Source organism: Myxine glutinosa, chromosome 9 (assembly GCF_964187855.1).
Source record: "Myxine glutinosa chromosome 9, kmMyxGlut1.1, whole genome shotgun sequence".
Taxonomy (NCBI): Eukaryota; Metazoa; Chordata; class Myxini; order Myxiniformes; family Myxinidae; genus Myxine; species Myxine glutinosa.
In genome coordinates this window covers 8,886,712-8,902,764 of record NC_136269.1, presented here as the reverse complement: position 1 = coordinate 8,902,764, position 16,053 = coordinate 8,886,712, and the positions used below count along the sequence as shown (strand labels likewise).

General features: G+C 46.9%; 1 protein-coding gene across 1 annotated transcript in view; it reads right to left on the bottom strand.

Annotated features, from left to right (window-relative positions):
* ESRRG (estrogen related receptor gamma) overlaps window positions 1-2,599 on the bottom strand; it is a 544,168-nt gene extending 541,569 nt beyond the window's left edge. The window contains 1 exon segment of the mRNA XM_068129597.2: window positions 2,347-2,599. The gene's annotated coding sequence lies outside the window, so the exon portion shown is untranslated.
* Window positions 2,600-16,053: the final 13,454 nt, after the last annotated feature.

The window sequence follows — 16,053 nt, the reverse complement described above, 5'->3', positions numbered from 1 at the left end:
CCCCTGAGGTAATATAGTCTTTACAAAAGGAGTACACGACCATGTGGACCAAACACCACCCCTGAGCTAATATAGTCTTTACAAAAGGAGTACACGACCATGTGGACCAACCACCACCCCTGAGCTAATAAAGTCTTTACAAAAGGAGTACACGACCATGTGGACCAAACACCACCCCTGAGCTAATATAGTGTTTACAAAAGGAGTACACGACCATGTGGACCAACCACCACCCCTGAGCTAATATAGTCTTTACAAAAGGAGTACACGACCATGTGGACCAAACACCACCCCTGAGCTAATATAGTCTTTTCAAAAGGAGTAAACGACCATGTGGACGAAACATCACCCCTAAGCTAATATAGTCTTTACAAAAGGAGTACACCACCATGTGGACCAACCACCACCCCTGAGCAAATATAGTCTTTACAAAAGGAGTACACGACCATGTGGACCAAACACCACCCCTGAGCTAATATAGTCTTTACAAAAGGAGTACACGACCATGTGGACCAAACATCACCCCTAAGCTAATATAGTCTTTACAAAAGGAGTACACGACCATGTGGACCAAACATCACCCCTAAGCGAATATAGTCTTTACAAAAGGAGTACACGACCATGTGAACCAACCACCACCCCTGAGCTAATATAGTCTTTACAAAAGGAGTACACGACCATGTGGACCAACCACCACCCATGAGCTAATATAGTCTTTACAAAAGGAGTACACGACCATGTGGACCAACCACCACCCCTGAGCTAATATAGTCTTTACAAAAGGAGTACACGACCATATGGACCAAACACCACCCCTGAGCTAATATAGTCTTTACAAAAACGTGTACACGACGATGTGGACCCACCACCACCCTGAGCCAATATAGTCTTTACAAAAACGAGTACACGACCATATGAACCCACCAACACCATGAGCTGACCCAGCTTTTATAAAAAGCGAGTACACGACCATGTGGACGCCCGCCATCATCGTCGTTGATGCGACCCAACCTTTACAAAAACGAATACACGACCATGTGGACCACCACCATCCCAAAGCCAGAGAGTGCACGACCCTGTGGACCCCCACCATCCACGACCCGACCCAGTCTCTACCAAAGCTAGTACACGACCATATGGACGCACCACCATCTCCGAGCCGACCCAGTCTTTGCCAAAGCGAGTACACGACCATATGGACCCCCACCATCCCCGAGCCGACCCAATCTCTACCAAAGCGAGTACACGACCATGTGGATGCACCGAAACATTCAATTGGAACCCCCTTTGGGTTTTGCAAGCAACGTGCTGCGGTCTATGTCGAACTACAATGCGCTCAAACAAACGTCGAGTGATCATTAACAGACACGGGTTGATCTAATTTATGAACGTTTGGCAATTTTGTAACAGCCCTCGGAGAAAACAAGCCGCCGCACTGTGTTCATAATTAACCACCAGCACTTGCATCATGGAAGGGGGCGGGAAAGGGGGGCCGGGTGGGGGGGCGGTACAGTCACGGGTACCAAACCCGGGCCGATTACCGGCGACTTGTCCAAACTCGGGATAAACTTTGTCCACCGTCGCTCGAGTGACGTAGATCGACTCGGCCACTCCATGTTCCAAAGAGTGAGTGGGACTCGACCCCATGGTCATGGACCTCCGGACAATCGGTCGCACTGTCCCGTCCGCACCGCGAGGGTGATGTTGTTCCCTCGTCCGAAGGCGCCAAAAACGGAGCCCAATTTCATGGTCACCGTGAATGGCCGTTCAGACAAGTTCGATATCCGAGTAGCGTCCGAGCGGCACCACGAGGTGCGGGGATCTCCCTTCGGTCATGTGCTTATCTCGGCCAAACAGACGCGCATCAATCGAAGACCCCCGCGTCGTTCGTCATCGTAATTAAGGTGTTCGCTTTAAATAAATAATCAAACGTCACAAACACAGGTCGATTCGGTCACTCTGGGATAACGTTCGATACTCGACGGGCTCGCTGCATCAATGATGTAAATGTCGAGGGGTTCGTGAGAGCGACCCCGGGGCCGGTCCCAAGGCTTTGCGAGTGACGTCAGGTTCGACGCAAAGGGAATTCCGAACGGTACGGACGCGGAAAAGTTCTTGTCTGATTAAATAAATCCCGATAGGAACTTCTGCAGGTGACAAACAATTGGGGTAAAGTTTTATTGCTTGCTAGGTATGTCCACGTCTCGGACGGAGGTGACGGGGTGGGTGGTGTTGGGAAGGAGGGGGTGGGTACGCTCACCTCCAACGGATGTGAAATTAAGCAAAGACCCCATTTCAAAGGACACATATTAAAGACCGCACCAAACAGACCATCTCCGGACTTACCGCGAATACCCTGCAGGTATGAACGACCGTCAGGCCCTCGGGTCGAGCAGGACGAGTGCGAGACTCCCCCGGCCGGTGAGAAGCGACGCGTTCGATGAATGAACAGCGGTTCCGCCGCGCCTCTCGGGCTCAAGGAGACGCGTGTCCACGGAGCGCGTGCGTACGGCGCTAACCGAGGGGCGGGGCACCTCGAGGTTCGGGGGGCGGGGCGAGAAAAGCACGCGAGAGACGGAGAGAGAGAGAGAAGGGGAGAGCGAGGGGGGGTTTCGGAAGAAAAAAAACCCCCTAAAACTTCGTTCCATCCGATGATCGTACTTTGAGTCGCTGGACCCCTCCCCTCGTGCCCCCCTTCCTCCCCTCATTCCCCCTGTCTCCTCGTCCCCCCCCCGCCTCCTCGTCCCCCCCCCCCCGCCTCCTCGCCCCCCCCCCCGCCTCCTCGTCCCCCCCCCCGCCTCCTCGTCCCCCCCCCCGCCTCCTCGCCCCCCCCCGCCTCCTCGTCCCCCCCCCCGCCTCCTCGTCCCCCCCCCGCCTCCTCGTCCCCCCCCCCGCCTCCTCGTCCCCCCCCCCGCCTCCTCGTCCCCCCCCCCGCCTCCTCGTCCCCCCCCCCGCCTCCTCGTCCCCCCCCCCCCCGCCTCCTCGTCCCCCCCCCCCCCCGCCTCCTCGTCCCCCCCCCCCCCGCCTCCTCGTCCCCCCCCCCCCCGCCTCCTCGTCCCCCCCCCGCCTCCTCGTCCCCCCCCCCGCCTCCTCGTCCCCCCCCCGCCTCCTCGTTGCTCTTGTTACCCAAGCGCCGTGGGACTGCGCCTCTGTGCCGCCGCACGCGGGATCGACCCCTGCCCCGAGACACCACCACGAAGATCGCTTTATATAGATCCTATTGACGTAACAGGAGCGCCCAGAGAGTACACGCCGTGACGACTGAACGCGCATCCGTTCATTGTAACGTACGTCTAATGATAAGGCTCGAGATTAAGTGGTAGATTAGGGTTAGGGGGGTCATGGGGTCATCTTGTAAACGTCGACATTTACATGAAGGAATCACCGGGTGCGTCTCTTTATCTTCAGTGAGCTCCGTGTGACGTGTGACGAGGTCGCCGATGAAACCCCTTCGGTGTTATATTAATGGCACGAACACGCCGCTACTGATGTTGTGCGATGTTTCCGCGGTTACGCTTTAATGTTGCTGCGCTCGCACGTGCTGCGCGCGCTGCATACCAATCGGAGCGCACGTGCGAGCTTGGGCGACGCACGTGTACACGTGCGCGGGGGGCTTCGTGAGGACCTCGGGGTCCGTGCAGGTGTCGGTGCGTTACCGGTCAACCGCATGCAGGTATTCTCGGATCCCGCGTACGCACCGGACACGAGAAACGGACCCGGGATGCATGTGGGAGCGCGCTCGGCTCACGGGGTATTCCATTAAGAGCGATCCGTGACGACTCTCCCATCATGGGATATATATATATATATAGGTACCTGTACAGCTGCACTATATATGTATATATACATCCCGAAATGTTTTGTCCACTTTCTGCGATTTCAAGAACCTGTATTCACTTATTACGTCATATTAACATCAACTCGTGTACACCAGAATATTATCAACCCCTCTCGATCCATTGATCCTCTCGACTCCAATGTTTTCAAATCGGTGTCTTCACCTGTAGCTATACCTGTATGAAACTTCGTACCCCTTTCTTTGTGATGAATATCTCTAATTATATTTCTGTAACTAATGTAACTACGTTGCTGTACTGACGTCATCGACTTTTCTATTGATGAACAGCAAATCCTATTTTCTAACATTGTCACTGTACTTAATGCACTATCTGTATTTTTGTAATCAACGTCTCTAACTGCACTGTAACCGCAATTTGTGCATTGTAACTGTACTTTATGCACTCTGTGTATCTATACAACTAAGGTATGTAAATGTACTGTAACACTGTAACCGCAATTTGTGCATTGTAACTGTACTTTATGCACTCTGTGTATCTATACAACTAAGGTATGTAAATGTACTGTAACACTGTAACCGCAATTTGTGCATTGTAACTGTACTTTATGCACTCTAACTGTGTATCTATACAACTAAGGTATGTAAATGTACTGTAACACTGTAACCCCACATTGTGCATTGTAACTGTACTTTATGCACTCTAACTGTGTATCTATACAACTAAGGTATGTAAATGTACTGTAACACTGTAACCCCACATTGTGCATTGTAACTGTACTTTATGCACTCTAACTGTGTATCTATACAACTAAGGTATGTAAATGTACTGTAACACTGTAACCCCACATTGTGCATTGTAACTGTACTTTATGCACTCTAACTGTGTATCTACACAACTAAGGTATGTAACTGTATTGTAACACTGTAACCCCACATTGTGCATTGTGACTGTACTTTATGCACTCTGTGTATCTACACAACTAAGGTATGTAAATGTACTGTAACACTGTAACCCCACATTGTGCATTGTAACTGTACTTTATGCACTCTGTGCATCTATACAACTAAGGTATGTAACTGTACTGTAACACTGTAACCCCACATTGTGCATTGTAACTGTACTTTATGCACTCTGTGCATCTATACAACTAAGGTATGTAACTGTACTGTAACACTGTAACCCCACATTGTGCATTGTAACTGTAGGCCTACTTTATGCACTGTAACTGTATACTTATGTAACTAAGGTCTCTAATTGTACAATATCATTGTAATCACACTTTGTGCATTGTAACTGTACTTTGTACACTGTAACTGTGTACTAGTGTAACTAAGGACTTTAGCTGTACAGTAACACTGCAATCCCACTTTGTGCATTTTAACTGCACTTTCTGCATTGTATTAGTATTTTTGTAATCAAAGTCCATAACTGCACTGCAACACTGTAACTGCACTTTGTGCATTGTAACTCTACTTCATGCACTGTAACTGTATACTTATGTAACGATATAATGTCGAACTGTACCACAACATTGTAACTGCACTTTATGCACTGTAACTGTGCACCTTTGTAACTAAGGTCTCTAACTGTACCCTAACACAGGAACCACACTTTGTGCATTTTAACTGTACTTTATGCACTGTAACTGTGTACGTAGTAGTGTAACTAAGGTCTTTAGCTTTACAGTAACACTGCAACCACACTTTGTGTATTGTAACGTGTACTCATGTAACCAAGGTCTCTAACTGCACTGTAACACTGTAACCACACTTCATGCAGTGTAACTGTACTTTATGTACAGCAACTGTTTACCAGTGTAATAAAAGTCTTTAACTGTACCATAACAATGTAACCACACCTTGCCCATTGTGACTGTATACTTATGTAACTAAGGTCTCTAATTGTGCCATAACACTGTAATTGCACTTTGTGCATTGTAACTGTACTTTATGCACTCTAACTGTATATCTATGTAACTACGGTCTACAACTACTGTAACACTGTAACCACACTTTGTGCAATATAACTGTACTTTATGCACCATAACTGTACTTCTGTTATTAATGTCTTTAATTGTGTTGAAACAAAATGACTGTACTTTATGCACTGTAACTGCATACGTATGTAACTATACAACGTGGAACTGTACCACAACACTGTAACCACACTTTGTGCATTGTAACTGTACTTTATGCACTGTAACTGTATACAGGTTGTCCTTGCTTAACATCGTCCTGGTTAATGTTGTGCCCTTATAAGTCTATAATAATTAGATACCAAGGATTTAAAGAACCTCATCGTAATTATTCACCCAAAACTCGCTATTGGGCCGAGATAAATGTATTTATAATGGGATAAAATTGATCCATTTAACGTCGTTTCACTTAACGTTGCGGTTTTCAAGAACCTAACCATGACGTTAACCCAGGACCCAGTGTACTTGTGCAACTATGGTCTTGAACAATGAGAACAACTGTTGTTGTGCAAAATTACAAAATCACTCATTTAATTGTGTGTATATATACTAGTGGGGTATGCTTACACATTGTGTAAGCAATAACAAACCATGCTTTGTAAGTAGGTACATAATAAATATAAGCTTTATGATTATATGCAAGCATTACCGACCTGCTGCTAGAGGGTTGTTTTTTTTTATGAATTGAGGTTTTTAAATTTATTTTTTTTAGTTTACAGAAGCATTTATGGTTTTTACATAAATTTTCATTGAGATTTTTATTTCACAGTTTACAGTTAAATACATTGCAATTTATTGTTTGAGGTTTTATAGCTATCAATTGAGGTTTTTTTTTTTGGTTTTTTTTAAATATACAGATGTTTTTACATAAATTTTGCACAAAAAGTGCATTTGTTCCAGTTATTTATGTAAATTTTCATTTACAGATGGTTTCTTTTTTTCAATTTACGGACATCATTGTCATGTTGATTTCACAGTTTACAGTTAGAGAAATTACAATTTTCAAATGCTAGATATCGATTGAGGTTATTTTTCACGGATGATTTCATGGTTTTTTTGATGTACATATTCATTTACGGACGTTTTCAGACGGTTCTGTGATTTTTTTCCCGGTGTACCGGATTCAATATCTGTCGGCACGCAAATTTCAGATTTCTACGAAACCCAGACGGTACCGAATATTAATATCAGTCACTCAGACGGAAGCCTCTCCTCAGTGAAAAACACATGAAAGCCCGCTTGGAGTTTGCAAAAAAGCACCGAAACGACTCTCAGACTGTGAGAAACAGGATTCGGTGGTCTGATGAAACCAAGTTTGAACTGTTTGGCTTCCGTCTGGCCACTCTGCCATAAAGCCCAGATTCGGTGGAGTGTTGCAGTGATGGTTGTCCTTCTGGAAGTTTCTCCCATCTCCACATAGGATCTCTGGAGCTCAGCCAGAGTGACCAGCGGGGTCTTGGTGACCTCTCTTACCAACGCCCTTCTCCCCCGAATGCTCAGTTTGGCCGGGCAGCCAGCTCTAGGAAGAATCCTGGTTGTTCCAAACTTCTTCCATTTAATAATTATGGAGGCCACTGTGCTCTTGGGAACCTTCAATGCAGCAGAGCTTTTTTTTGTAGGCTTCCCCAGATCTGTGCCTCGACACCATCCTGTCTCTGAGCTCTGCAGGCAGTTCCTTGGACCTCATGGCTTTGTTTTTGCTCTGATATGCATTGTCAGCTGTGAGACCTTATATCGACAGGTGTGTGCCTTTCCAAATCATGTCCAATCAATTGAATTTACCACAGGTGGACTCCAATCAAGGTGTAGAAACATCTCAAAGATGATCAAGAGAAATGGGAGGCACCTGAGCTAAATTTCAAGTGTTGTAGTAAAGGGTATGAATATTTATGTCAATGTGATATTTCAGTTTTTTCTTTTTAATAAATTTGCAAAACTTTCTAAAATCCTGTTTTCTCTTTGTCATTATGGGGTATTGAGTGCAGATTGATGAGGGAAAAAATTGAATTTAAACGATTTCAGCACAAGGCTGCAACATAACAAAATGTGAAAAAAGTGAAGGGGTCTGAATACTTTCTGAATGCACTGTATGTATATATATATATATATATATATATATATATATATATATGTATTGTTACGGGTTCCTCACCGATCCCCTGGTCTCGGTAAACCTCCGAACCCCGAGAGGAGCCCCGGCAGAAAAATATGTTGTTCTCTGTGTTAGAAATCAATAGTGAAACCACACCAATGATTATAAATGAACAAATAATATATTGAAAATCACACAGGAATAACGGTACAACAAATGGCAATTAAGAGTGCACTCTATTATCTATATACCATCAATAAAGTCAAATAACTCACTGCTCCCAGCGAGTGAAAAGGACACTCCTCAATGTCTCTATAACATTTTCCAAGGCGAATGTGATTCGCCTCAGCGGTCACTGGAACGATATCCAGTCGAAGCCTGAATCTCGCTCTCCAGTCGATATTCGAATCGCGTACAGTTGACAATGGGGATCGCCCCGCCGAAACTGTACAACGGCCCTTCAGAGGGGCACCTTCACCACTCACTCAGCGAACTGCAACGTACTTGGAGACGAAGCGGTCGCACACACACATCCCCGACAAACGGTAGGATGTTGGGATGAAGATGACGCGAGGCAAAACCTTTGTAGGTGTCTGAAGCGTGGGGTTCAAAATGGCCGATGGCTCTTACTTGAGCCGATGCGACTAGATGAGGATTCGTCGAAATCTCAGCGCCCAAATCTGACTACGCAGATTTTCCACTCCAGCGATAATTCCTATCGCTGGATGTCCCTTCAAGGAACTCAAAATTCCCTCGCGACTTTCAGTAGACCAGCCTCGCTATGGAGCCTTGACGTCACGCGTCTTCTCCAACTTTGCTCGCGCCGCCTCCTCCTCTTCACCTCCTTGTCTTCTGGTTCGGTTTCCTGTATCATTTTAAGTTAACCTTTTTAACTTTTAATAACTGTTCATAAACAATAAACCTTTGGAAGACAATAATAGTACATAGAATCAGAAATCTTTCAAGTGGAGGAAAACCACAACAGCGGAAGTGACGAATCCGTAACAGTATGTAGTATATATAGGAGTATATACTATATATATATATATATATATTGAGGAGTATATATATATATATATACATACAGACTTGGCATTCCATTTTTTTTTTTTCTTGACTTGGGTTTACTTTCTTAACTCAGTATATCAATCTGGTGAGTTTCTTTTACACTTTGGTGATTCATTTGTTAAAAGAACCATGTCACTGATTGTCTGTCGCAGCAAGAAGTCAACAACAAGTTATATCACAGGTGGTGTGGCAAAATGTACGGACAGGTGCATTTGATGATTGGCTTCACAGTCAGGTATACAAGGGTTGTTGCGTTCTGTATTAGTGGAAAACAACTGCTGCACATCTACAAAAGTTATTGCCGCTTCCTCTGGAGATGGTCCGTCAACTCGACAATGCTGTTTGTCATGGAGTGGTGGCTTTACGAAATTACGGTATGAAACAGCATGCTATTGCTCAGCAGTATGGCATCACTCAAGGTCAGGTGTCAAAGATCCTGAAACGAAATGCTCAGAGGGGTGTCCCTACTCCAATACCGAGGCCAGGACATCCCCGCAGAACCACAAGGAGGGATGATCGCCAGCTGCACCGGTTAGTCCGCAATGGCCGTACAAAGTCAGCTAATCGGCTTAGGGCTGAGTGGCAGCAACTGACAAATGTGCCTGTATCCAGAAGGCTAGTCAACCAACGACTGGTTCAAGCAGGCTTTCATGCCAGGCGTCCCCCGAGAAAGCCATGCCTGACCAGACAACACCGCCAGCGCTGATTGCAGTGGGCCAGAGAGCACCGTCAATGGCAGCCAGGATGCTGGAATCACGTGATCTTCAGTGACGAGTCAAGATTTCTGGTCTATCGTCAAGATGGCCACGTCCGAGTGCGCAGACAAGAGCATGAAGCCTACAACAAAGATTGTATAGTGCCAAGAGTCCAAGCTGGAGGTGGTGGAGTGACTGTTTGGGCTGCTTTTCAAGAAGGGGGCAAAACTGACCTGGTTGTTCTGAATAGAAACCTGAACCAGTTCAAGTACAGGGCCACTCTGGCAGAAACATTGCTTCTATTTGCTCGTGCAGCCTTTCGAGGAAACTTTGTCTTCCAAGATGACAATGCACGGCCTCATCGTGCTCGCATGATCCAACACTTTCTTGCTGACCGTGGTGTAGAGCATATGGAGTGGCCTGCCATGTCCCCGGATATTAATCCGATAGAGAACTTGTGGGCAGAATCAACGCGTCAAATTGTTCACTTGGACCAGCAGCCGACCTCTGTGCGTGAATTGCAGCAGGCTATTGTCACTGCATGGCAAGCGATTCCTGTCCAAACCTTGGCAAATCTCGTGAACAGCATGCCTCAACGTGTACGTGCTCTCCTGAATGCTCGTGGGGGTTACAAGAAGTACTGAACTGTAATTTTACTGTCCGTAATCCCAGTCGTAATTTAACTTTTGTTTTGGTTAAAAACATTTTTGGCTAATGTGCAAAATAAAGAGATACTTCTGGAAAACGTACAGAAGTTTAACACAGTACTGTCCATGAATTGAGTTCGATATCAGTTTACATCACTTTCAAGGATCAATTTATTTGTTTCGAAATGTCAAATGTGGTTTTTGTTTCTTTTAAAGGTCACATTAACAAAATCTAGAATAATTTCAACATAATTCCAATGAACTTTTGGTTCTAAGACATCTTGAAAAGTAAGTTCACCCCCACAAAAAAAATATTCCATATTAAATGCCAAGTCTGTATGTATATATATATATATATATATATATATATATATATATATATATATATATATATATATATATATATATATATTTATGTATGTATGTATATGTTTATATCTTGTTGGTTGCATTGCCGAGGGCATGGCCATGGGATTTGGAATCAGTCCAGGGTATATCGGCACACCATGGCCTAGTCCTTTTGAAAGACACCTTCGAGTCTTGGACCACTAGCAGACGGGACCTGCCTGACATTTTTGACCAACGCATGCAATTGGGCAGGTGTTTAACGATGTGTTGAGCGGAACTCCAGTAACACGGAGGAGGTGCATGTGTAACACTTGTAGCCAGGTTGCAATGGACATGCGCTTCTGTAATCAATACGACTACATCGCGTTGCACGTGTAAAGTGTCCAACAACGTGCAAATACTGCCTTTAGGTTATAGAAATGTGTTGAAACGTAGTTTGTTTGACTACTGATAGACAGTGGTTTTATTCTAATCGATTGACACTGCCCTGTTGTTGCCTTTTCTTTTTTTATATATTTGTCTTCCGGAGTTCAGGAGTTGTGGGCATTGCAGAGTTGAGGCCAAAGCTTGTCCGGAGTTGAAGGGTTGTGGACATTGAGGAGTTGGGTCCAAATCCTGTCTGGAGTTCAGCGGTGCGGGAGTTCAAGGGTTGCCGGCATTGTGGAGTTGGGGCCAAAGCATGTCTGGAGTTCAGGGGTTGCTGGCATTGCAGAGTTGGGGCCAAAGCTTGTCCAGAGTTCTGGGGTTGTGGGCATTGTGGAGTTGGGGCCAAAGCTTGTCTGGAGTTCAGGGTTGTGGGCTTTGTGGAGTTGGGGCCAAAACTTGTCCAGAGTTCCAGGGTTGTGGGTATTGTGGAATTGGGGCCAAAGCTTGACTAGAGTTCAGGGGTTCTGGGGTTGTGGGCATTGCGAACTTGAGGCCAAAACCTGTCCAGAGTTCATGGGTTGTGGGCATTGTGGAGTTGGGGCAAAAGCTTGTCTCGAGTTCAGGTGTTGTGGGCATTGCGGAGTTGGGGCCAAAACTTGTCCAGAGTTCAGGGGTTGTGGGCATTGTGGAGTTGGGGCAAAAGCTTGTCTAGAGTTCAGGTGTTGTGGGCATTGCGGAGTTGGGGCCAAAACTTGTCCAGAATTCAGGGGTTGTGGGCAGTGTGGAGTTGGGGCCAAAGCTTGTCTGAAGTTCAGGAGTTGTAGGCTTTGAGGAGTTGCGTCAAAAGCACGTCCGGAGTTCAAGGGTAGCAGACATTGCGGAGTTGCGGCCAAAACGTGTCCAGAGTTCAGGGGTTGAGGTCATTGAGGAGTTGGGTCAAAAGTTTGTTGGTAGTTCACGGGTTGCAGACATTGCGGAGTTGGAGCCAAAGCTTGTTGGTAGTTCAGGGGTTGTGGGCATTGTGGAGTTCGATAAAAATGTTGTCCGGAGTTCAAGGGTTGCAAGCATTGCGGAGTTGGGGCCAAAGCATGTCTGGAGTTGAGGAATTGTGGGCATTGAGGAGTTGGGGCCAAAGCTTGTCTCGATTTCAGGGGCTGCGGGCATTGAGAAGTTGGGGCCAAATCTTGTCTCGATTTCAGGGGCTGCGGGCATTGAGGAGTTGGGTCAAAAGTTTGTTGGTAGTTCAAGGGTTGCAGGCATTGCGGAGTTGGGGACAAAACTTGTCCAGAGTTCACGGGTTGCAGGCATTGCAGTGTTGGAGCCAAAGTTTGTTGGTAGTTCAGGGGTTGCGTGCATTGCGGACTTGGGTTCAAAGCTTGCGCTAGATATAACCTGGTCCGTCCCACTCCCTTGCACTGGGCGATGATGGACAAGTTAGTGTGCAGTTTCGCAGCACACCCTCACCGATAACAATCGCACACTCACCCTGTGCTACAAATGCACAAGTAACTTGAGTCGCGGCGTTCAGTTCAATACCGTCGGATCGATTTCATCTGCTATGGCCGGGTTTGTCTAAGCCTATCGATCTTGTTTCTCCGGCGCCTCCATACAGCCTTGCCGGGAGGGAGGGAGACGCCGGACGCGTTGCATCCTCAATAACCCCTCCCCCCGCGGTCGCCTTCTGTTGTGCGCAAATCACCGGCAGACGCTTCGCCATCTTCAAACCGCTAGGAAATGCGTAATGGCGCATTTATATGCACACTGCAAGATTGGCCCGAACACAAAATGAAAAGGCACCGCACAGTATCGTGCATCGGTACCATCTAAAAAGGGTAATAATACGCTACTTAATAGCATCATCCCGATCCAGTTTAATTCCCCGAATTCCGTTGGGGCCACATTTGGCTCGACACTATGGAACAAACTGCAGTTCACTTTGGTGTATCTTTACCGCTATAAACGGCGCCTCCCCCACGTGCCCAGCTGCGCGCGAAGTCGCGGGGAGGGTTCGGGGGGCGTTAGGGGGGGAGACTCGAAAAGGAGGGGTGGGTGCGGGTTGCGGTCCGCGGACGCCTTTCCCGGCGCGTTGCCATCCAGCACCACCTGGCCCGACCGGCCCGGGTCGGACGGCAACCCGAGTGGGCCGGCCGATCGAGCGGGAACGCGCGGCGCGATGGGAACCCCCGACTTCCCCGAGCCGCTCGTCCGCATTCGAGCTCCGAACAAGAGAGGACGACCGAAACGGCCTCGACCTGCACTATGGAGCCCTCGCCTGGGATCGAACCCGAATCGGGGGCCCGCAGCGACTCGAGCTAAGCAGCAGCAGCCCAGACGCGCTCGCTGTCCACGCGCAGTAAGCCGGAAAATTGCACGTCATGTATTGCTCGGCGCTTTGGTCGCACTTTACCTTGAGTGCGCCCGCGGAGTGCGGAACGGGCCGTTCGTACGGGGCGTGGGAGACGCACGGCGAGCCCGACCGAGCTCCTGCTCCACGACTCGAGAGAACCCCGGAGAGTCGCGACCTGACGACGGCAGGTGGCGGAGCCCCGGAAGTACCTGTGAGCTCTCTGGGACGTTTCGTTCGTTCGTCGAGTGCACGACCCGGCGGCTCCCACGGTGGAAACCGGAATTGCACTCGGCCCCGCCAACCCGGGGTCGATCCCTGATCCACCAAGTGAACGATGATCTTGTTGGACAACATCAAATATTGTTGTTATTAGAAACGGACATTGTTAAGGTGCGCTCGTGGTTGCTTGGTGTTGGCAGGTAGTGCCGTGTGGGTGTCCGACTGGAGGGACGCTCTAATGATGGCAATTATAACCTGCGGTGCGTGACAACATAACCACCGGTCCTCGACACATCATGTGACACACCACGTGACACTACTGCACAGACGCACATTGAAATCACGTGACACAACCGCATTTCCGTCCCGGCGATACCACGTGACACAACCACAGCACCGTCCCGGCGATACCACGTGACACAACCACAGCACCGTCCCGGTGATACCACGTGACGCAACCACAGCACCGTCCCGGTAATACCACGTGACGCAACCACAGCACCGTCCCGGTAATACCACGTGATGCAACCACAGCACCGTCCCGGTGATACCACGTGATGCAACCACAGCACCGTCCTGGTGATACCACGTGATGCGATCGCAAATTCTCTTCTTGAGCACCTTTGCTCCCCTTTCGTCATCCCCGATACACAACTACACCTTTTGACTCATCGTGGAGCAAATGTATTGATACCACCAGTTCGATCTCAACCTCATAAGCAGAACCAGGTCATCAACTCTTAAAACCACCAGGGGATAACCACATAACTACTTCATCAGCTCTCAACATTGTCATGGGATAACGACATCATCAGCTCGAAACATTGTCATCGGAAAACCACATAACCACATCATCAGCTCTTAACATTGTCATGGGAAAACCACATAACCACATCATCAGCTCTTAACATTGTCATGGGATAACCACATAATTACATCACCTGCTCCAAACACTGTCATGGGATAACCACATAACTACATCACCAGCTCTCAACATTGTCATGGGATAACCACATAATTACATCACCTGCTCCAAACACTGTCATGGGATAACCACATAACTACATCATCAGCTCGAAACATTGTCATCGGAAAACCATATAACCACATCATCAGCTCTTAACATTGTCATGGGAAAACCACATAACCACATCATCAGCTCTTAACATTGTCATGGGATAACCACATAATTACATCACCTGCTCCAAACACTGTCATGGGATAACCACATAACTACATCACCAGCTCTTAACATTGTCATGGGATAACCACATAATTACATCACCTGCTCCAAACACTGTCATGGGATAACCACATAACTACATCACCAGCTCTCAACATTGTCATGGGATAACCACATAATTACATCACCAGCTCTCAACATTGTCATGGGATAACCACATAATTACATCACCTGCTCCAAACACTGTCATGGGATAACCACATAACTACATCATCAGCTCGAAACATTGTCATCGGAAAACCACATAACCACATCATCAGCTCTTAACATTGTCATGGGAAAACCACATAACCACATCATCAGCTCTTAACATTGTCATGGGATAACCACATAATTACATCACCTGCTCTAAACACTGTCATGGGATAACCACATAACTACATCACCAGCTCTCAACATTGTCATGGGATAACTACATCACCAGCTCGAAACATTGTCATCGGAAAACCACATAACCACATCATCAGCTCTTAACACTGTCATGGGAAAACCACATAACCACATCATCAGCTCTTAACATTGTCATGGGATAACCACATAATTACATCACCTGCTCTAAACACTGTCATGGGATAACCACATAACTACATCACCAGCTCTCAACATTGTCATGGGATAACTACATCACCAGCTCTAAACATCATCATGAGATAACTACATCACCAGCTCTAAACACTGTCATGGGATAACCACATAACTACATCACCAGCTCTCAACATTGTCATGGGATAACTACATCACCAGCTTTAAACATCATCATGGGATAACTACATCATCAGCTCTAAACATCATCATGGGATAACCACATAACTACATTACCAGCTCTAAACACTGTCATGGGATAACCACATAACTACATCACCAGCTCTCAACATTGTCATGGGATAACTACATCACCAGCTCGAAACATTGTCATCGGAAAACCACATAACCACATCATCAGCTCTTAACATTGTCATGGGAAAACCACATAACCACATCATCAGCTCTTAACATTGTCATGGGATAACCACATAATTACATCACCTGCTCTAAACACTGTCATGGGATAACCACATAACTACATCACCAGCTCTCAACATTGTCATGGGATAACTACATCACCAGCTCTCAACATTGTCATCGGAAAACCACATAACCACATCATCAGCTCTTAACACTGTCATGGGAAAACCACATAACCACATCATCAGCTCTTAACATTGTCATGGGATAACCACATAATTACATCACCTGCTCTAAACACTGTCATG